Source organism: Typha latifolia, chromosome 11 (assembly GCF_019914945.1).
Source record: "Typha latifolia isolate L0001 chromosome 11, TyphaL0001v2, whole genome shotgun sequence".
Lineage (NCBI taxonomy): Eukaryota > Viridiplantae > Streptophyta > Magnoliopsida > Poales > Typhaceae > Typha > Typha latifolia.
Window position 1 is genome coordinate 4,647,311 of NC_133096.1, and position 22,810 is coordinate 4,670,120.

Genomic DNA, 22,810 nt, shown 5'->3' on the forward strand with positions numbered 1-22,810 from the left:
TAAATTTTATCCACATGCTCTAGAAATCAAAAGTGACGAGTCCCAAGCTTTGTAACTACTGAGTGCCAAGGACAATGTCCGCTCCTCATAATACCAACGGATACAAGTTCACAATGATGTTGTGTCCTAGCACCCGTATACCGACTCGGCGACATAAGCTCTCCGCCTTAAGCTTTGTGCCGTCTCCAATAGCAACCTCAAACCCCGTGGTCGGTTCAGCATCCAAACCCAATCTCCTCACTAACCTCTCGTCGAGAAAGTTGTGTACTCCCAAAATCGATGAGGATGTGCACACAATATTTTCTAACGAGTCCGTCTACCTGTAATGTCCTCGGCGCAGAAGTACCCGAATATGCATGCAATAATATTTCAGCTTGGATATCTTCCTCCACGCCCTCCTCAACAGCCTTCTCATGGACCTCCTGTGAACACTCCCCATCACCAACAACCTCATCATCCTCCTTGAAATTGTCGATGAGCGTCACACTTCCGATTGGTTTGGAACACCGATGACCGGGGATGAAACGTTCATCGCATCGAAAGCAAAGGCCCTTCACTCTTCGCTCCACCTGGGCAGGTGTGAGAGTTTGAACAGGGGGTCTTGTGCCTTCTCTAACATCGAAAGAAGGTCTCAAAGGTGGTCGTGGTCTAGTGCTCGCAGCCATTGTTTTTGAACACACAAAATTTCCAGTCGGCGTTCTAGGTGCAAATCACCTATCTCAGTTGCCCCAACTTATTTTTGCTGCCATATTGAGAGCCTTATGTTTTTGCTCCATCCTCACAGCCTTCTCAAAGGCCTTCCCAAGAGTGGTTAGACATAGAGAGCACAAACATCTGCTTGTATCTCATCCCGCAGCCTTGAAATAAATGTGCTCATCAATGTCGATTCGGGCCAAGGTGGCTTACAATGACTACTAACTCTTTCAAATTCTACTTGGTACTCCAATACAATCATCCTCTGAACCATCTTGCTTAATGTGGCAGAAAATCTTCATATTGCTGCTACCCCAAATCTGTTTGTAATCCTCCTACAAAAGTCAACCCAATTGGTAAATTCTCCACCACGAATAACCGATCTATACCAATGCAATGTCGTTCCTTGGAGGTGAAAGCTTGCCATCTGGACCTTTGCATCCTCCGCTGTCCCTTGACAATCAAAGTATTGTTCAACTTGAAACACCCAATCTGTTGGATCACCACCTTGGAATTTTGGAAAGTCCAAGTGTGCGGTTCTCCCCCGAATAGCATTATCATGTTCGCGAAAGATCCTTGGTTCAGATCTGAACCTTTGTGCATGTTGACCTCCTTCTCTAAATCCTCGAGCACATCCATCGCCATCTCCGAAGGGATCAACCTTATCCTCAAAGTGCCAATCCTCCTAATCGATAAAGCGCACCGGTGCCGTACACCTCTCAGGTTCCACCACCGCCGGTCTTGGATTTTGTAACGGAGGTGGGTGATGATGTGTAGGCATGGGTAAGAGGGGATTATTGACACTCACATGTCGCACCTAGACCTATGGGTATCGATTCGATAAGGTCCCACTGCTAGTCCTTCTTGAGGCACCAATCATCGTCGAAGAGATGACGAAGCCGATCGGTTCATGACATATTCTTTTAAATCATTATGATTATTTTGCATTGCGTCAACTCTATGCAGTAATGTTTGGAACATGTCTCCTAAGTTCATCCGCCAAGCCCATATTCACACCCATGGATGTCGGTTGACTTGATCATGCCGTGGTCGCCCTAAAGAAATTGGCCTCACGGTTAGGGTTATCGTGGGTTGAGTCTTCCTTTATCGATGTGCTCTCCATTGGTCTCCTTATTGATGTCATCTTCCTTGTTTCCACAATTAATGGAGGTCTGAGGTTCGTCTGGCTCTAATACCAAATTGATGGGTTACAGTACCAAAAGAGAGGCTATGGAACGATTTCTTTAAGATCTAGATTTATTTTAGGAATTAGTCCATGTAACTGTGGTAAAATATTCACTAAATATTCTTTGGTAGTTATAAAATTACGAAACTAAGTGGATTAGTTTCCTAACTCCCTGATCTACACTTTTTGTATTTAGGTCCTTTGTAGATTCGAACTACAACTAGGACGAATTCATGAAATAATGCGGGTAATGGTGGTAGTGACAGGTGGAGTGGATGTTAGGGTTATAGAGGGTAATGGAGATAAAGTTGGATGGTGGATGTGGTTAAGGGATATAGACGAATGGAAAGAAGTGGTCGAGATCCCAAAGAAGAGGGAGGACTTGATAGTCGAGGGAGATTAGAAGTTAGAAGAGACCTTACCAACGGTAGAGGTGGTAAGTTAGTGAAGAGGGAGGAGGGAGAGAGAATAGAGAGAAGATAGGAGGCAAGAAATCAATAATCCAATAGCATTATGAATTTGGCTGCCATCCACACCTTTGTAGAGGCTAGCCAACAAGCCCTAATAATAATAACTAACCCTAATCCTAGTGCAATCCTGTTGATCGCGTTCGAACGCACAAAAGACATTCTCTATATGTGCGAATATAATGCAGGCATTCGAATGCGGCGTTCAAACGCGCCCGATCACGTTCCAACACACTTTTCACGTCCTCTGTATTTGTGAACCTAATTCAAGCAATCGCAAGGGTGTTCGAACACGACCCCTTCTACGTTCGAACACGACCTACAGAAAATTTTATTTTAATAAAAATAAATAACTAATACAATAAGAAAAGATCCTAACTAAATGTATCATTGTCCGATGAGTTCCAATTAATTCTATATGCCTTCATAGCTTGAAGTAGGGCTTTGTTGTTTCGCTCCATCCTCACGGCATACTCAGAATCTTCTCCTATAGTCTAAGGATGAAGGGCTTGGACATCCACTCGAATCTCTTCTCACAATCCGGACACAAATGTGCTAACACTGAAGTTCACTGTACCATTTTGCTAAGAAGGGCATGAAAGTTTTCATAGTGCATTATCCCAAAATGTTGCATCATACTGGCACAAAAATCTGTCCATCTATCCAACAAACAATGGGTAGTAGCCAACCGGTACCAATGCAACGCCACATCCTCCAAGTGAAAACTTGCAATAAGCACCTTTATGTTTTGGTTGTCCTTTGATAACTGAAAATTTGTTCTACACTATAGAGCCAATCCACTAGATCACTGCCCATGAATATTGAAAAGTCAAGCCACACTATTCAGCCTTGAATCCTATTCTCTTGGTTTGGCTCAAACACGAGTCCAGGTCTAACTCTAGGAGGATAGTGTAGATGGTTCATGTGATGCATCTTCCTTCGTTCCACATGATCTCAACGCAATTCGAACTTGATGTGCTCAGCCCAATCTTCGTCTTCAAACTGCCCTTGATTAACTTAATATTTAGTTTCGTCCAAAATTGGTTTGAGTTAAACTATCGTGGCTGTCGTGCGCCCTAGTGGTTTGCGTAGCAAGGGAGCTTGATAGAGCTAAGAAGGACCTAGTGGAACCAAGCCAGGTGGTGGCTAAACCATTGGTGGACTCTCAATGGAGGGACGATAGGTTCCAATAGCCATCGAGGTGTGGAAGGTGTTGATTGGGTTCTTCACATATCACGCATCTCCTCATGGTTTGCTAGCAATTGCGCATGCCAAGATTGCATCTACTGGATCATCAATTGCAGAGGTGATTGGTCTGGCCCAGGAACCTCCATGATATCAGCCCCATTAGGTGGTGGCCGACTAGGATTAGCCGCGACCAACTTGGGTTGGTGATAGCATGGGTGTTTCCTCCTCCTAGTTAAGGTTATTTCCAATTCTTCTTTTTGAAGCTAGGGATTTGGTATCCACCATTGATGAAGGTCCAAGATCCAACTTGCTCTAATGCCACTTGATATGTTCCGGTTACAAGCGTATCGGGGTTCAATTGGTCTCGACATCAAATTTGTAAATATGGGTGATTGGGCTAGGGCAAGGTGTAGAATATGCAGCGAATTTGGGCATGTGAGTAGTCCAAATTAATAAGAAGAACTAGAGGAAAGTGCTATTGGTGGTAGTTAGAGCAAAGGACATGATTTGAAAGATGACAACCTAGGGTAAATTTATGGGGTAAAGATGGCAGATTACAAAAAGTGTGATAACGGAGTGCATAGAGGTACTTGTTGATATTGTGAGGTTGAAGGGACAAGGAGGGAGAAGGGGGTTGGTCTCAGGGATGAGGGGAACAACTAGATGAAGGAAATCTAAAAGTTAGATGAGAGAACTTGTGAGAGAAATAGAGTTCTAGAGGGTTGGAGGAAGATAGAAACTAGAGAGATAGGTTTTGAAACAAATAATCAATGCTTCATCAAAGGGATTTCCTAGACAAGTATTTATAGGCTAACCCACATCCTAAAGTAATTCAAAAAGTCATAATAGAAGAAAAGCATCTAAAGATATAAGTTTGATTTGAATCAAGCGTCGAGCGTTTGAATAGCCTCCACAGGCGTTCAAACACCATAAGCCATGAATGCAGTCGGGCGTTCAAACGTTGAGTAAGTGGCATTCGAATGCCTTAAGCTTTGACTGACTATTTGGCTGAGGCATTTGTACACCTTAAGCCTGACTAGCTGTTAGGCTTGGGCGTTTAATTGCCGAACCAGTGGCGTTCAAACAACTTAACCAGAGGACATCTATTTCTTTAAAATTAAACTCTTAAATTATACAAGCCATGAGCAAATAAGCATCTAACTGAGGGATGAATAAAATTAGTTCGTATCAAATGTTTCATATGTGAGTAGTCAAATTTATTAATGTTAGATAAATTACACTGGTGCTTACACATGGGGACATTGGGCTTAATGGATAGAGTCTTGCTTTCTTAATTATTCTTCTTATGGTGTTTTAGTATGTTAGAATTTTATTTAATTAGCTAAATTTAGCTCTGCGCAGTTTTGAAAAAATATTTAGAAGCTATTCGTTAGGTATCCAAATATTATGAAACCATATGGATAAGATCGTGACATCATGATCTATAACTTTTCTATTCGAGATTTCTCTAGATTCGAACTCTATCTGCAGCAAAATGAAAGCTAATTCGAGAAGAATAAGAAAGATTTATTTAGTTAAGTTTGTTTTAAGGATCTTTTGATTTAATCTCTATAAATAAGGTTGTATGGCTTATATGTTAGAAAGGCATGAATGGAATAGAATTGAATGAATTGGCTTTGTAGCAAGACTCTTCTCCCTCAACTCCTTCCTCTCATGTGACTTTGTTCTTCATCGCCTAGCCTCATCCTCGACCGTAGTTAACGCCGCTGCCGCCTCCCTTATATTCGATTGTCTCCTCTTGTCCCTAAATATGGCCCACTTCTCTCCATTCATCTAGCTTTATGCTTTATCCCATTACCGTCGCCATCTTCCACCTTCTATAAACCTAACCCTAGCCATAACTCCATTGTCCACCTTCCATGTCCATCTCTCTACCCTATGTCCTTTGGTCAGTATTTTGATGATATCTCTTGATCAACTTATTCGATCAGCTTGATTCTAGTTGCGTTGTATCTCTAACTTCCAGAGGGACAACCTTTTAGAATTTTATGCCTTTTGCATGGCTGCATTGGTCAGCTTTATTCTTCAATGTCTCGTATTCAAATCTGTCTAGAAATTGACTCGAATCGCGTCAAATTGGTTCGTAACACTAGGTCTAATTCAGAACAATTCTGGTTAGAGGTCTAAAGGTGGAGTTGCAGGTCTCTAATGGAATCCAGAATGTGGTGGGGCTATGGAGGGTGGATAAAGTGTTCTAAGGTGAGTGAGGAGTCGTGGAATGAAGAGGAGGGATCGGGAATGAAGATGGAGGCAAGGGTGGCGTGGGTCGGCTCAACGGTGGCGTTCGACGTGTGATGATGTTGAAGATGGAAGCCTGAATGTGGGTGCTTCCAAATAGGGTTTGCATGTTATAAAGGGTAAAGAAAGAGGTGGGAGAAGGTGGTCGGTGCCCTAGGAGATGGGGAGAGCTAACGAAAGAAGGGGAAAGCCAGCAACGTGGTGGCTCTTGTAGCTAGGGATTCAAGGAAGGTGGGGGAGAGGAGTTAGATCAAGAGGGACGAAGGAGATAAAGGAACTCATCAATAAGTTCAAAGCATAATTAAACCAAGTTGCGCTCTAGGAGGCTAACCGGCTAACTCAAATCATAATTATTAATTAAATCACATTTAGTTCACCAAATAGATCGACTCAACTACATAAGTTGGAAATAATTAAACATAAGTGTTGAATTAACTCCCAAACTAGATAACTAACTCGAGTCATAAGCCTAATATCTCATGCTTTAAGCCTAATATGCGAGGCAATTCAGTCTAACCCCGGATCACATCATCATTTTTCTAGTGTAAAAAATATAGAATAGTTCTTCTAAACTTAGCCTTATTCTATAAATTGAATAGAGCCTAAAAGTCCAACTTCTGAATTGATAGAACTAGCTTATTAATCATTATTTTATTTGCAAGTATGCGGTCTGCAATGTATTTTAGTGGTGACCTTTCAAACTTATTTATCCAGATAGTAAAAAATTTCACTTGTTTATTATTTGGTTATTATTTAGAATAAAGTTGACAGAATAATGATCTATGACTCATAGCCTCTGGGAGTGGTGAAGTATGATGGATCTTCTGTAGTCCCCTTTTAATGTCCCTCCACCATGACATCTAATTTGAATATTCTTATTGTATGCACAATTTTTATTACTTTTAAGTTTACACCGCCAATCTTTGCGACTTCATTATTTATTAGTTATGGTAGGATGGAATTTCAGAACGTACAGATCTATGGTCAAATTTGGTTGAATACCACCTTCGTATTATTTGTTTATTTTATTGGATGATAAGTTGCTACATACTTCTATAAGATTGGTTCTTCCAATTTGATAAGTGTTTTTTCTTTTCTCCTCTTATGAAGTATAAACTTTCCTCCTGTAATATCTTGCTTTGTACTGTTTTGTATGTAAAGACTATCTTTGGACACATAAGTACAAGACTAAATTAAATTGGTTGGTAATTTAATGATTTACATTAATATTCACATTATGTTTAAATTAGATGTTTGCCGAAGTGCTTCAAATGTAATAGTGAATGCCAAACTATAGATATTTTATAAATGATGTATGCGTTGTTGTTTATTCAATCATATATAATTAGGTTGCCCATAGGTCCAATTAGAAAATATGAAAATATAGGGCATCCACAGATGCTATATTTTCTTGTTTAATGTAGAACCTCATTAATTTTCTTTAAAAATTCAATAAATTTATTGTTCCCTTGTATTATTTTGTGTGTTATTATGAACAAAATTATCATGTGAGCATATTTAAATATGGACTCCCCATTTGGGTGTACATGGAGGTTTGAAACTCACTCAAACCTCATCTTTCTATTTTGGATTCTCCTAGAATGAATTAAAGACATTTTAATACACTTATAAAAAAAATGTCAGATATTAAATTAACACACATAACTCACCGAAAAGCTCCCTTTGCCAAAGAAACAAGCCGATGAGAGAGTGAAAGAGAGCAAAAAAAAAGAAGTAAATAAAGTCTAGCCACACTTTCCATACTTCATAGGTGCAATATCAACAAATTTCCTCATGATCAAGTTAAAAATTAGTACATGATTGAAAATGTAATTAATTTTATTTCTACAACACAAATATTTTACGAGATTTTTCTAATGTTTCTGTTCTTCACATAATTTCTTATAAAAATTATCAAGGCTAACCCCCAAATTTGATTATTTAATTTTATTTCTTAGTTTTGATCTTTGAAAAGATAAACTTAATTAGATATGAAAAAAAAATATTTAATTAGTGAACCAAGACTATCATGGTGAAGTATTATAATTTATACACGGAAAGAATAAGGTGCTTCTAATTACTAGGTATCAACCACACATGGCAATCTTTAAGTCCCACCCCATGTGACCACCCAAGACAGCATATTCCTGCTGTTTGAACAATAGAGAATCCCCCACGTGTTGGATGAATGGAAGTGACGTCGAGATCGAGAGAGAGAGAGAGGAGAGGAAAAGATAGTTTACATATCACACTCTATAATTTATCTATTTTATAATTTATATTTTATCTTTAATAGTTTTATAAATTAATTAATATTATTTTGATTAATTGATATTGATTCATTATTGTTCCTCCTCTTTGCCCTTTCTCGAAAAAAAAGTTATGGGTTATTTAAGTATTTATAAATTATTTTATATATTATAACGAAATATTTTTTTATATATTAGTATCGTTTAAATTAACAGATAGTGTTAAATAAAAATTATAAAAAAAAATTTGAATTATAAAAATCTCAAGAATGGAGATAAAATGTAGAGTGAAATTTAAAAAATTTCTATTGGATGAATGGAAGTGACGTCGAGAAAAATCAAAATCTCTTTCCAACTCCTCCAATTGATTCCTAATGGGAAGGTCCCAAAAGTAATATGCTCATCCTCCACTAGGTTAGGTAGATAGAGCACAAATATTTGGTCGTGGTACAACAGACTTAAGCTTATTCCACTGCAAATGAGGGAGGCGGGGCGGTACATTCGTTGGTCCAAGAACTTGGATATGGGTGTCACTTTCTGGGTGAATTTGTGGCTCCCTTTGGAGCAAGATGGGATCTTAAGAGGATTCCCACTTGATACGATCACGCTCAATATAAGGGTGTACATTACATGTTCATGGGCTGGCCCTGGATACACTGCCATATATTGGAGATTGGGCTACCTATATAGAGGCCCAATTAAGTCGCCTAGTAGTTTATACTAGGGTTAAATATATTTTGCCCCTGTATTCTAAATCAACGTTAATCACTTTACCTTCCTCAATTTTGTTTGGTATTACTAAATAAGTTACAACTATAAAGCTTTTTATCTAAAGTCTAACAATATCTCTTATTTTCTTAACTACTACTTTAGCTTTAGTTAGAATAGGACGCATGTATTTATAGTGAAATAATAATATTTCAATTTCTGTTCACGCATTATTTAATTTGGAATGTTTATAGTATTGTAGTTGTATGTAAATTACTTGAAAATATATTCAGCTCTATTTATTCTCATAAGTTTTCTAAAACCAATCATTCATTTTTAAAAATATAAACTAAACTGTAGGCACAATATCCAATCATTTGCTTAAATAAGTAAAAACGTGTAATAATAATTAACAAGTAAAGATGGACGGTAAGATTTTTACGTGAAAAAACTTCAAACGGGTTAAAAAAACTATGGATCCAAACTCGAATCAAACCAATTAGTAATAAACTATAACAATTGAAAAAATTGACTTACAAACACCTATTGATCCTTATGACTTTATCTAACACAGTCTTGATCGCTCGACTCCGTGATTCATTGCTTCAATCAGTCTTAGTAACCCTCAAAATTGTTCTTCTGTCTTGGTGACCCTTAAGACAAATATGTTCGCGTGTAGAAAATGGTCAAAGCCTTCCTTAGTGAAAATCAATGTTTCTTCAATAATGTCTCCTCAAAGTAATAACTGATGACCCAAAGGGTTATGGCATCCCAAGATAAGTCCAAATATTAGTTAGATCAAGTCTCAGAAATTTCTATAGTTCGTAAGATTCACGACCCAGTTAGAATGCAAATATTTAGTTTATGTGTTTTCGAACGGCTGTCAAGGTGTGTTCCAACGATAAAATATGCTCATATTATTTTCTAACCGCTACCAAGGTGCATTCGAATGACCAAAATTGTGCCTCTGTATCTTCGAACGACTGTCAGAGTGGGTTCAAACACCCTTTGAATGGCATGACTTATTTTCTTTTAAACTCAAAAATCTTCAAACCAATCTTAACAACACTTATATATATGCTCATATTTATATAGACAAAAATACTTCAAATATTTTGATCTCATTTGCCACTAATAAAAACCTAGCAATCTCCCTCTTTGACAATTTGTGATAAAATATATAGAATTACAAATATTACAATATAATAGGACTCTAAGATAGGATCTGATACCAATGATAGGTCTACAGAACGATTCCTTCGAGATCTGAATTTATTGTAGGAAGGAGTTCGTGTACTCGTCCTCGGCACCTAGCAAGTACACAAATTGGCTCTATGATCTTTGTCTCCTCCAATGGCTCCGGTAGAACTGATCCAACGACCTCATGATCTCCAATCTACTCCCTCAGCAATGAAACATGGAAGACAGGATGCACTTTCGACTCCTTCGACAGCTCCAAACGATATGCAATCGGACCAATACGCTCTAACAACCGAAACGGACCGAAGTAGCAATGTGCTAACTTCTAGTTTCGCATTGGACACAAGGTCACCTGTCAATATGGTTGCACCCTCACAAACACCCAACTGCCGATGTCGAACTCCTGTTCCCTATGACTGCGATCATAAACTTGCTTTATGCGGTTTTGAGCAATTTTAATATGGGCACGCAACCTCCTCAATATGGCGTCTCTATCCATCAAAGCTCAGTCCACCTTCGTCCAATTTGCAGATGCCACTGGATCATAAGCGTAGTGTCGAAGCCGTGCATCCATACACCACCTCAAATGTAGGCGGTGTTGTAAGATCACTCCGCCGACAAGAAGTACTCCAACCATCGTCTCAGCATCTCTCCAAGAAAACACCTCAAGTACTGCTCAATGCTTGGATTGACCACCTCGGTTTAGCCGTCCGTTTGTGGATGGTAGGCCAAACTGAAGTTTAATCGAGTCTCTTGCAATCTGAAAAACTCTGTCCAAAAGTCGCTCATAAATACACGATCACGATCCGAGACAATCGTGCGTGGTACGCCATGTAACCGAACAACATCTCTAATAAAAAATTTAGCCACTAACTTGGCTAAAAATGGATGTGACAATGCTGAAAAGTGCGCATACTTGCTCAATCTATCAACCACTACAACCATATACTAACCAAAGACCCTCTATGAAATTTGTAGAAATGTCTTCCCAAATACGGTCCAGTATAGGTAAAGGATGAAGTAATCCGGCCGGTTTCAATGTGGTTGCCTTAGCCCTTTGACAGACTTCGCAAGCACGGTCAAAACTCCTCACATCCTGCCTCAATCCTAGCCACATTCAACTCTGATATATCCTCCTATAAGTCCTCAAGACATCCTCATGACTAGCCTCTAGAATTTGGTGGAACTGCTCCAACAATTTTTACCGCAACCCATCATTTGCGGGCACCCGATCCAACGGCAAAACCTCTCGATTCTCCAACTCTAGATGGTGCTTCGGATCATCCAACACCTCCTGTAATAATCTCAAAACGTCTAGGTCAGACGTACATGCATACCTCAGCTCGACAAGAAAAGAAAAAGTGGGAGAAGAATAGGTTGCAAGCTCGGCGGTATCGGGTTGGCGTGATAATGCATCCGCCGCTCTATTTTCTGTTCTTTTCTTATATTGAATTTCATAATCATACCCCAGCAATTTTGTGACCCATCTCTACTGTGTCGGAGTGTGTATGCGTTGTCCCATAAACTATAGAAGGCTCCTTTGATCGGTTCGGATAATAAATCTCCTACCAGTCAAATAAGGCCTCCACTTTGTCACCGCATGCAGAATTGCCAACATCTATCTCTCTCTCGTAAGTCAATAATTGCTGAGATTTTTGTGATAAAGCTTTGCTAAGAAAGGCAATGGGATGTCCTCCTTGTATTAGTACAGCTCCTATTCTAACTCCCAACGCATCACATTCCACAATGAACTCTTTGGTAAAGTCTGGTAGCGCTAAAATGGGCATCGTCATCATTATTATTTTCAATTTTTCAAAGCCTGTAGTGGCTTTATTCGTCCATCTAAAAGAGTCCTTCTTTAACAAAGAAGTGAGAGGAGCAGCAATCTTGCCATACCCGGCGATGAAACGGCGATAATATCCGGTCAGCCCAAAAAATCCTCGCAATCTTGTGGTGGTGGTAGGAATAGGCCAAGCGATCATGCATGCTACCTTTTAAGGATCTGCCGCTACACCTCCCGCTGAGATGATGTGGCATAAATACTCCACTTGTGGTACTCCCCATAGGCACTTGGACTTCTTGATCTTCAACTAGTTTTACTTCAAAACATTCAGCATATTCTCCAAATGCCGCCAATGCTCCAATTCAGTCCTGCTATACACCAAAATATTGTCAAAGTATACCAAAACATGCATTCATAATAGAGGCTGAAATATATTATTCATGAGGCCTTGAAAAGTAGTTGGGGCTTTGGTAAGACCAAAGGACATCACCTGAAACTTTTAGTGTCCATCCGGAGTCCAAAATTCAGTTTTGTGCACATCCGGTGAGTGAACTCTAATTTGATGGTACCCGACTGATACACTTAGTTAGAATCTTTTCTTATTGCAATAGTTATTTATTTTCATTAAAATAAAATTCATATAGGTCGTGTTCGAACGCAGGAGAAGTCGCGTTCGAATGCCCTTGCAAATGTCTGCATTAGGTTTGCAAATACAGAGAATGCGAAAAGTGCATTCAAACACGGTCAGCGAGTTCGAATGCCCACTTTCGAATGTCTGCTTCACGTTCCCACATATAGAGAACTTCTTTTATGCGTTCGAACGCGATTGGGCGCATTCGAACGTGATCGGCAAGAATCCTCTAGAATTAGGGTTACTTATTATTTTAGGACTTGTTGGCTAGCTTCTATAAATATATGGATGGCAGCCAAATTCATTATGCTATTGGATTATTGATTTCTTGTCTCCTATCTTCTCTCTAGACTCTCTCCCTTCTCCCTCTTCACCATCCTTCCACCTTTACCATTGGCAAGGTTTCTTTTAACTTTTAATCTCCTTCGACTATCGAGTCCTCCATATTCTTTGGGATCTCGACCACTTCGTTCCCTTCATCTATATCCCTTAATCGCATCCACTATTCACCTTCATCTCCATACCTATCCATAACCCTAACATCCACTCCACCCGTCACCACCACCATCACCCACATTATTCCATGTTTTCATCCCTATTGTAGTTCGAATCTACGAAGGGCGTACGTACAAAATTTATAGATGAGGAAGTTAAGAATCTAATCCAATTAGTTTCGTAATTTTATGTCAAAAAGAGAATATCTAATGAATATGTTTCTACGATTGCGCAGACTGCTTTCTATAATAAATTCAGATCTTAAAGGAATTGTTCCATAACCTATCTTTTGGTAGAAGAACCCAACACCGACCCTCAAGTCAAGCTTGCTAAATATGGTCGCCCCTGCAAGCTTGTCCAACAGCTCCTCTAAAACCGGAATGGGGTACCGGTCCTTAACAGTAATAGCATTTAGTGGCCGATAGTCGACACAAAAATGCCATGTCCCGTCCTTGTTTGTATCAAGTTGAATGAGGCCTTATTCCAACATCTCAGCTACCATCTTGGAGATAACTTTCTTTTGCACATGTGGATACCGATATGACCTCACATTCGCTGGTGCAACCCCGGGCACAATCTCCATGCAATGGTCTATCATTCTCCTTGGTGGAAACTCCTTTGGTTCCCCAAACAGTCCAGCAAATTTATCTAATAAATTAGACAACTCAATGGTAGTATCTGGACTCATTAGAGGCTCATCTCCTGCTGGTCCTAACTGAAGAAGATACGACAAATTACTCGCACATGGCAGCCCCACCATTGGCTGCATCATAGGAATCAGCGGAGATCGAACGCCCTCAAGCCGCACATCATTATTTCCTTGCTTAAATTTCATCCACATCCTCCAGAAATCAAATATGACAGGTCCCAAACTCTGTAACCACTGAGTGCCAAGGACAATGTCCGCTCCTTACAGTGCCAACGGATACAAGTCCACAATGATATCGTCTCCTTGCACCCATATACCGACCCGGCGACACAAACTCTCCGCCTTAAGCTTCGTGCCGTCTCCAATAGCAATGTCAAACCCCGTGGTCGGTTCAGCATCCAAGCCCAATCTCCTCACTAACCTTTCGTCTAGAAAGTTGTATGTACTCTCCAAATCGATGAGGATATGCACACAATGCTTTCTAACGAGTCCATCTACCCGCAATGTCTTCGGCGCGAAAGTACCCGAATATGCATACATCGATATTTCAGCTCGGACATCTTCCTCCGTGCCCTCCTCCATAGCCTCCTCATGGATCTCCTCTGAACACTCTCCATCACCAACAACCTCATTGTCCTCTTCGAGACTGTCGATTAGCATCACACTCCCGATCGGTTTGAAAGACCAATGATCGAGGTTGAAACGTTCATCGCATCGAAAGCAAAGACCCTTCGTTCTTCGCTCCTCCACCTGGGCAGGTGTGAGAATTCGAACGGGGGGTCTTGTGCCTCCTCTAATATCATAAGAAAGTCTCAAAGGTGGTTGTGGTCTAGTACTAGCAGTCGTTGTCTTTGAACCCGCAGAATTTCCAGCCAGCGTTCTAGGTACAAATCGCCCATCTCGGTTGCCCTAACTTGTTTTCATTGCCATATTGAGAGCCTTATGCTTTTGCTCCATCCTCACAGCCTTCTAAAAGGCCTCCTCAAGAGTGGTTGGATATAGAGCACGAACATCCGCTTGTATCTCCTATTGCAGCCCTGAAATAAATGAGCTCATCAATGTTGGTTCGGGCTAAGCTGGCTCACAACGACTATTAACTATTTCAAAGTTTGCTTGGTACTCTAATACGGTCATCCTTTGAACCATCTTGCTTAATATGGCAGCAAAATCTTCATATTCCGTTGTCCCAAATCTACGTGTAATTATTTTACAAAAGTCAGCCCATCTGGTAAATCCTCCACTACGAAATAATCGATTGATACCAATGCAATGTCGTTCCTTAGAGGTGAAAGCTTGCCATCTGGACCTTTGCATCCTTCGCTGTCCCTTGATAATCAAAGTATTGTTCAACTTAGAACACCCAATCCATGGGATCACTACCTTGGAATTTTGCAATGTCCAAGCATCCGGTTCTCCCTCGAATAGCATTGTCGGGTTTGCAAAAAATCCTTGGTTCAGGTCTGAACCTTTGTGCATATTGACTCGGTCCTGCCATGATCGCTCCAAATGAGTCGGTCTCATGGTTAGGGTTATCATGGGTTGAGTCTTCCCTTTGCTCCAAATGAGTCGGTCTCATGGTTAGGGTTATCATGGGTTCAGTCTTCCCTTGTTGGTGTGCTCTCCATTGGTCTCCTTGTCGACGTCATCTTCCTTGTTTCAACCATTAATGGAGGTTTGAGGTTCGCCTGGCTCTGATACCAATGATAGGACTACGGTACCAAATTGTTAGGCTCTAACACTAATGATAGGACTCTAAGGTACCAAAGGATAGGCTCTGATACCAATGATAGGTCTACAGAATGATTCCTTCGAGATCCTAATTTATTGCAGGAAGCAGTCCATGCAACTAAGGTAAAATATTCACCAAATATTCTCCCTGTACTCAGAAAATATTACGTCCTGATCTATGTATTTCGTATTTATGTCCTTCACAGATTCAAACTACAACTAGGACAAAAATATGATATATTGCGAATGATGGTGATAGTGATGGGTGGAGTGGATGTTAGGGTTATGGATGATAATGGAGATGAGGGTGGATGGTTAATATTGTTTAAGTGATAAAGATGAAGGAGTGATCGAGATCCCAAAAAAAATGGAGGACTCGACAGATGAGGAAGATTAGAAGTTAGGAGAGACCTTGCCAACGGTAGAGGTAGTAGGTTGGTAAAGAAAGAGGAGACAGATTAGGATAGAGAGGATAGAGAGAAGATAGAAGGCAAAAATCAATAATCTAGTAGCATAATGATTTTGGCTGCCATCCATACCTTTATAGATACTAGCCAACAAGTCAAAATATAATTATTAACCATAATTCTAGAAGATTCCTACTAATCACGTTCGAACATGCCCGATCGCGGTCGAACACACAAAAGACATTCTCTTTATGTGCAAACGCGATGCAGGCATTCGAACGTGCCCAATCGCGTTCGAAGGTGCATTTTGCATTCTCTATTTTTGCGAACCTAATGTGGCATTCGCAAGGGCATTCGAACACGACCCCTTCCGCGTTCGAACGCGACTTACAAAAATTTTATTTTAATGAAACTAAACAACTAATGCAATAAGAAAAGACCGTAACTAAATGTATCACAATCAATTCTAGATGAGCATATAAACAAGTTTATAAGATTTAGTATAATAATCCTGCAAAGAACAAAAACCACTACAAGACCAAGTGAAAAGCAACAATGGAAGGTAGAAATAACAAGATCATATATAATATAAGCATATATATCATAATATGATCTTAACAACGTTCAACAATCTATCCACATGTGATAGGCTACAGAACAATTCCTTCAAGATCTGAATTGAGTGTAGGAAGCAGTCCGCGCAACCGAAGGAAAATATTTACTAAATAGTCTCCTGTAGTTAGACAATTACAAAACCAAATGGAATCGATCTGTAATCCGTGATCTACATTTTTTATAGTTATGCCCTTCGCAGATTCAAACTACAACTAGGACGAAATTATGGTTTAGTGCGGATGATGGTGACGGTGATGGGTGGAGTGGATGTTAGGGTTATAGATGGTAATGGAGATGAGGGTGGATAGTTGATGTTGTTTAATGGATAAAGACGAAGGGGAAGAAGTGGTCGAGATCCCAAGAAAGAGGGAGGACTCAACAGATGAAGGAGATTAGAAGTTAGGAGAGACCTTGCCAACGATAGAGGGGGTAGGTTGGTGAAGAGGGAGGAGGGATATTAGGGTAGAGAGAAGATAGAGAGGCAAAAAAAAGTAATAATCCAATAGCATAATGATTTTAGCTGCCATCCACACCTTTATAGAGCTAGCCAACAAGCCAAAATAACAATACTTAACCCTAATTCCAGAAGATTCCTGCCGATCGCGTTCGAATGCTCCCGATCATGCTCGAACGCTCTCGATCACGTTCAAATGCACAAAAGGCATTTTTGGTCAATGCGAACGCGCCCGACCTCATTCGAATGCGCATTTTACATTCTCTTTTTTTGCAAACTTGATGCAGAAATTCACAAATGCATTCGAACGCGCCCCCAACTGTATTTGAATGCGACCTAAAGAAAATTTATTTCAATAAAAACAAATAACTAATGTAATAAAAAAAGACTCTAACTAAGTGTATCCCACCACGTTTCCCCTACCTTATCCTCAAGGTGAAAAGTCGAGAAAATGCTCCAAAATATCCATCTACAACTCCCATGTCGCCTCATCGGATGGCTTGCCAAGCTACTCGACTAGAATCTCCATCTCTAATATGGTTCTATGACGTCGTCGATGCCAAGCAAGTATACAAACTGGCTCTAGGATCTCTGTCTCCTCTAATGGCTCTAGTAGAACTAATCTAACGACCTTATGATCTCCAATCTGCTCCCTTAGCAATGATACATGGAAGATAGGATGCACTCTCAACCCCTCCGGCAGCTCTAAACGATATGCAGTCGGACCAATATGTTATAACACCTGAAATGGACCAAAGTAGTGATGTGCTAACTTCTGGTTTTGCATCGGACGCAAGGTCATCTGATGATACGATTGCACCCTCATGAACACCCAACTGCCAATGTCGAAGTCCTGCTCCCTATGGCTGCAATCATAAACTTGCTTCATGCAATTTTGAGCAAGTATAAGATGGGCAAGCAACCTCATCAATGTGGTGTCTCTATACATCAAAGCTAAGTCTACCTCTGTCCAATCTATAAATGCCACTAGATCATAAGTATGTAATATCGGTGTTGTGCGCCCATACACCACCTCAAACGGAGTCATGTCAATAATGTTGTGGTAGGCGGTGTAAGACCACTACGCTTATGGTAAGAACTCCAACTATTATCTCGGCATCTCTAATAAGTTCTCAAACTAAAGATAGGCTACGCAACGATTCCTTCAAGATCTGGATATATTATAGGAATCAGTTCGTACAACCGTGAGAAACTATTTGTCAAGAGGGGTGGCTCGACAATCGAGCTAGATTAGAAGTTAGGAGAAACCTTGCCAACGGTAGAGGTGGAAGGATAGTAAAGAGGGAGGGGGAGAGAGTCTATAGAGAAGATAAGAGGCAAGAATTCAATAATCCAATAGCATTCTGAATTCGGCCGCCATCCACATATATAGAGAGCCTAGCCAACAAGTCCTAAAATAATATGTAACCCTATTCTAGAAGATTCTCGCCGATCGCGTTTGAACGCACCCAATCGACTTCGAACGCACCAAAAGACATTTTTTGTATGTGCGAACGCGATGCAGGCGTTCGAACTCGCCCGACTGCGTTCGAACACACAATATGCATTCTCTGTATTTGCAAACCTAATGCAGGCGTTCGAATGCGACCTCACCTGCATTCGAACGCGACTTATAAGAATTTTATTTTAATAAAAATAAATAACTAATGTAGTAAGAAAAGATCCTAACTAAACGTATCAGCCCACCACGCTTTCCCTACCTTGCCTTCAAGGTGAAAAGTCAGGGAAACGCTCCAAAATATTAGTCTCCAACTCCCATGTAGCCTCATCGGATGGCTTGCCAAGCCACTCAACTAGAATCTCTATCTCCATGCATACCTTAGCTTGTCAAGGAAATGAAATGTAGGAGAAGAATAGGCTGCAAGCTCGGCGATATCGAGTTGGCGCGATAGTGCATCCGCCGCTCTATTTTTCGTTCCCTTCTTGTATTGTATTTCATAATCATACCCCAACAATTTTATGACCCATCTTTGTTGTGCCGGATTGTGTATACGTTGTCCCATAAAGTATGGAAGACTCCTTTGATCAGTTCGTATAATGAATCGTCTACCGATCAAATAAGGCCTCCACTTTGTGATCGCATGTAGAATTGCCAATATTTCTCTCTCATAAATCGATAATTGTGGAGATTTTGTGATAAATTCTTGCTAAGATAGGCAATGGGACGTCCCCTTGCATTAGTACAACTCCTATGTCAATTTCAGACGCATCATATTCCATAATGAACTCTTTAGTGAAGTTCGGTAGCGCTAAAATGGATGCCTCGGTACTCAGCGGTTACATAGTTTGAGACCCGTCACATTTAATTTCTAGAGCATGTTGATGAAATTTAAACAAGAAAATAAAAATGTGCAGCTTGATGGTGTTCGGTATTCGTCGATTCTTGTGATGCAGCCTATGATGGGGCTGCCTTGTGCGTATGATTTGGCCTATCTTCTTCAGTTATGACCACCAGGAGATAAGCCTCAAATGAGTTCAGGTACTACCATTAAATTGTCTAATTTATTAGATAACTTTTTTAGACTGTTTGAGGAGCCACAAGAGTTGTCACCGAGGCGAACGGCGGACCATCACATAGAGATTGTACCCGGGGCTGCACCGGCAAACATGAGGCCATATTAGTATCCATATGTGCAAAAAGAAATTATTTTCAAAATGGTAGCCTAGTTGGAGCAAGGCCTCATATAACCAAGTCATAGCTCATACTCATCCCCTGTGTTATTGGTGCGAAAAAAGGATGGGACATGGCGTTTCTATGTCGACTATCAGGCACTAAATGCTATTACCGTCAAAGACCAGTATCCTATTCCGGTTATCGAAGTGTTGTTGAACGAGCTTATAGGGGGCGACTATATTTATTAAGCTTGACTTGAGGGCCGGGTATCATCAAATTAGAGTTCACTCGACGGATGTGCACAAAACTGCATTTCAGACTCCAAACAGGGATTACAAGTTCCGGGTAATGCCTTTTGGTCTCACCAATGCTCTAGCTACCTTTCAAGGCCTTATGAATGATATATTTTGGCCTCTCTTGCGAAAGTATGTCTTGGTATTTTTTGACGATATTTTGGTGTATAACAGGACTGAATTAGAGCATTGGTGGCATTTGGAGGATGTGCTGAATTTGTTGAAGCAAAATCAATTGTAGATTAAGAAGTCCAAGTGCGAAAATATTTGTTAAATATTCTCTAGTACCAAACAGTTGGCATATGAGTTGTACTAATGCAAGGAGGACGTCACATTGACTATCTTAGTAAAATTTTATCTCAAAAATCGCAGCAATTATCGACTTATGAGAGAGAGATGTTGGCAATTCTGCATGCGGTGACAAAATGGAGGTCTTATTTGATCAGGAGACGATTCATTATACGAACCGATCAAAGGAGCTTTCCATATTTTATGGGACAGCGTATACACACTCCGACACAACAGTGATCGGTCAAAAAAATTTTGGGGTATGATTATGAAATCCAATACAAGAAGGCTACGGAAAATAGAGCGGCGGATGCACTATCGCGCCAACTCGATACTACCAAGCTTACAGCCTATTTTTCTCCTACCTTTCCCTTCCTTCCTGTATTCAAATGCGATCTACAGGAATTTTATTTTAATAAAAATAAACACTAATGCAATAAGAAAAGATCCTAACTAAGTGTATCTTTGGTTCCAGATCTTATCAAGTGGTATCTTTGGTACCGGAGAATATCTGACAAATATTTTTGCACTTGAACTTCTTAATCTACAATTGATTTTGTTTCAACAAATTCAGCACATCCTCCAAATGCCGCCGATGCTCCAATTCAGTCCTACTATACACCAAAATATTGTTAAAAAATACCAAGACATACCTTCGCAAGAGAGGCCAAAATATATCATTCATGAGGCCTTGAAAGGTAGCCGGAGCATTGGTGAGACCAAAAGGCATCACCCGAAACTTGTAATGTCCGTCCGGAGTCTGAAATGCAGTTTTGTGCACATCTGTTGGGTGAACTCTAATTTGATGATACCCGGCCCTCAAGTCAAGCTTAAAAAATATAATCGCCCCTATAAGCTCGTTCAACAACTCTTCGATAACCGAAATAGGATACCGGTCCTTGATGGTAATAGCATTTAGTGCTCGATAGTCGACATAAAAATGACATGTCCTGTCCTTTTTTTGCACCAATAGCACGGGGGATAAGTATGAGCTATGACTTGGTTGAATGAGGCCTTGCTCCAACATCTCGGCTACCATCTTTGAGATAACTTCTTTTTGCACATGTGGATACCGATATAGCCTCAAGTTCGCCGGTGCAGCCCTTGGTACAATCTGTATGCGATGGTCCGCCGCTTTCCTCGGTAGTAACTCCTATAACTCCTCAAATAGTCTAGAAAAGTTATCTACTAAATTAGACAATTCAATTGTACCAGAACTTATTTGAGGCTCATCTCCTGCTGGTCCTAACTAAAGAAGATAGGCCAAATCATACGCATAAGGCAGCCCCACCATAAGCTGCATCGCAAGAATCGGCGAAGACCGAACGCCATCAAGCTACACATCTTTGTTTCCTTATTTAAATTTCATTCACATGCTCCGAAAATCAAATGTGATAGGTCCCAAACTCTATAACCACTGAGTGCCAAGAACAATGTCCGCTCCTCGCAGCGCCAACGAATACAAGTTCACAATAATGTCGTGTCCTTGCACCCGTATACCGACCCGGCGACACAAGCTCTCTGTCCTAAGCTTTGTGCCGTCACCAATAGCAACGTCAAATTCTATGGTCAGCTCGACATCCAAACCCAATCTCCTCACTAGCCTCTTATCTAGAAAGTTGTGTGTACTCCCTAAATCGATGAGGATGTGCACACAATACTTTCTAATGAATACGTCGACCCATAACGTCCTCAGCGCGGAAGTACCCAAATATGCATGCATCGATATTTCAGCTTGGATATCTTTCTCCGCACCCTCAACAATGGCCTCCTCATAGACCTCCTTTGGACACTCTCCATCATCAACAACCTTATCATCCTCCTCGAGACTATCGATGAGCATCACACTCCCGATCAGTTTGGAACACCAATAATCGGGGGTGAAACTCTCATCACATCAAAAGAAAAGGCCCTTCGCTCTTCGTTCCTCCACCTGGACAGGTGTGAGAATTCGAACGGGGGATCTTCTGCCTCCTCTAACATCAGAAGAAGATCTCAAAGGTGGTCGTGGTCTAGTACTTGCAGTTGCTATCTTTGAACCTGTAGAATTTCCAGCCGGCATTCTAGGTGCAAACCGCCCATCTCGGTTGCCCCAACTTATTTTTGTTGCCATCTTGAGAGCCTTATATTTTCGCTCCATCCTCACAGCCTCCTCAAGAGTGGTAGGACATAGAGCATGAACATCCACCTGTATCTCCTCTCGCAACCCTGAAATAAATGTGTTCATCAATGTCTATTCAGGCCAAGGTGGCTCACAACGACTACTAACTCTTTCAAATACAGCTTAGTACTCCAATACGATCGTCCTATAAATCATCTTGCTTAATGTGGCAGCAAAATCTTCATATGTCGCTGTCCCAAATCTGCCTATATTCCTCCTACAAAAATCAGCCCAACCAATAAATCCTCTTCCACGAATAACCGATCTATACCATTGCAATGCCGTTCCTTGGAGGTGAAAGCTCACAACGACTACTAACTATTTCAAATTCAGCTTGGTACTCCAATACGGTTGTCCTCTGAACCATCTTGTTTAATATGGCAGTAAAATCTTCATAAGCCACTGTCCCAAATCTACGTGTAATCCTCCTACAAAAGTCAGCCCAACCGGTAAATCCTCCACCAAGAATAACCGATCTATACCAATGCAATGTCGTTCCTTGTAGGTGAAAGCTTGCCATCTGGACCTTTGCGTCCTCCGCTGTCCCTTGACAATCAAAGTATTGTTCAACTTGAAACACCCAATCTATTGGATCGCCGCCTTAGAATTTTGAAAAGTCCAAGCGTGCGGTTCTCCCTTGAAAAGCATTGTCGGGTTTGCGAAAGATCCTTGGTTCAGGTCTAAACCTTTGGGCATGTTGATCACCTTCTCTAAATCCTCG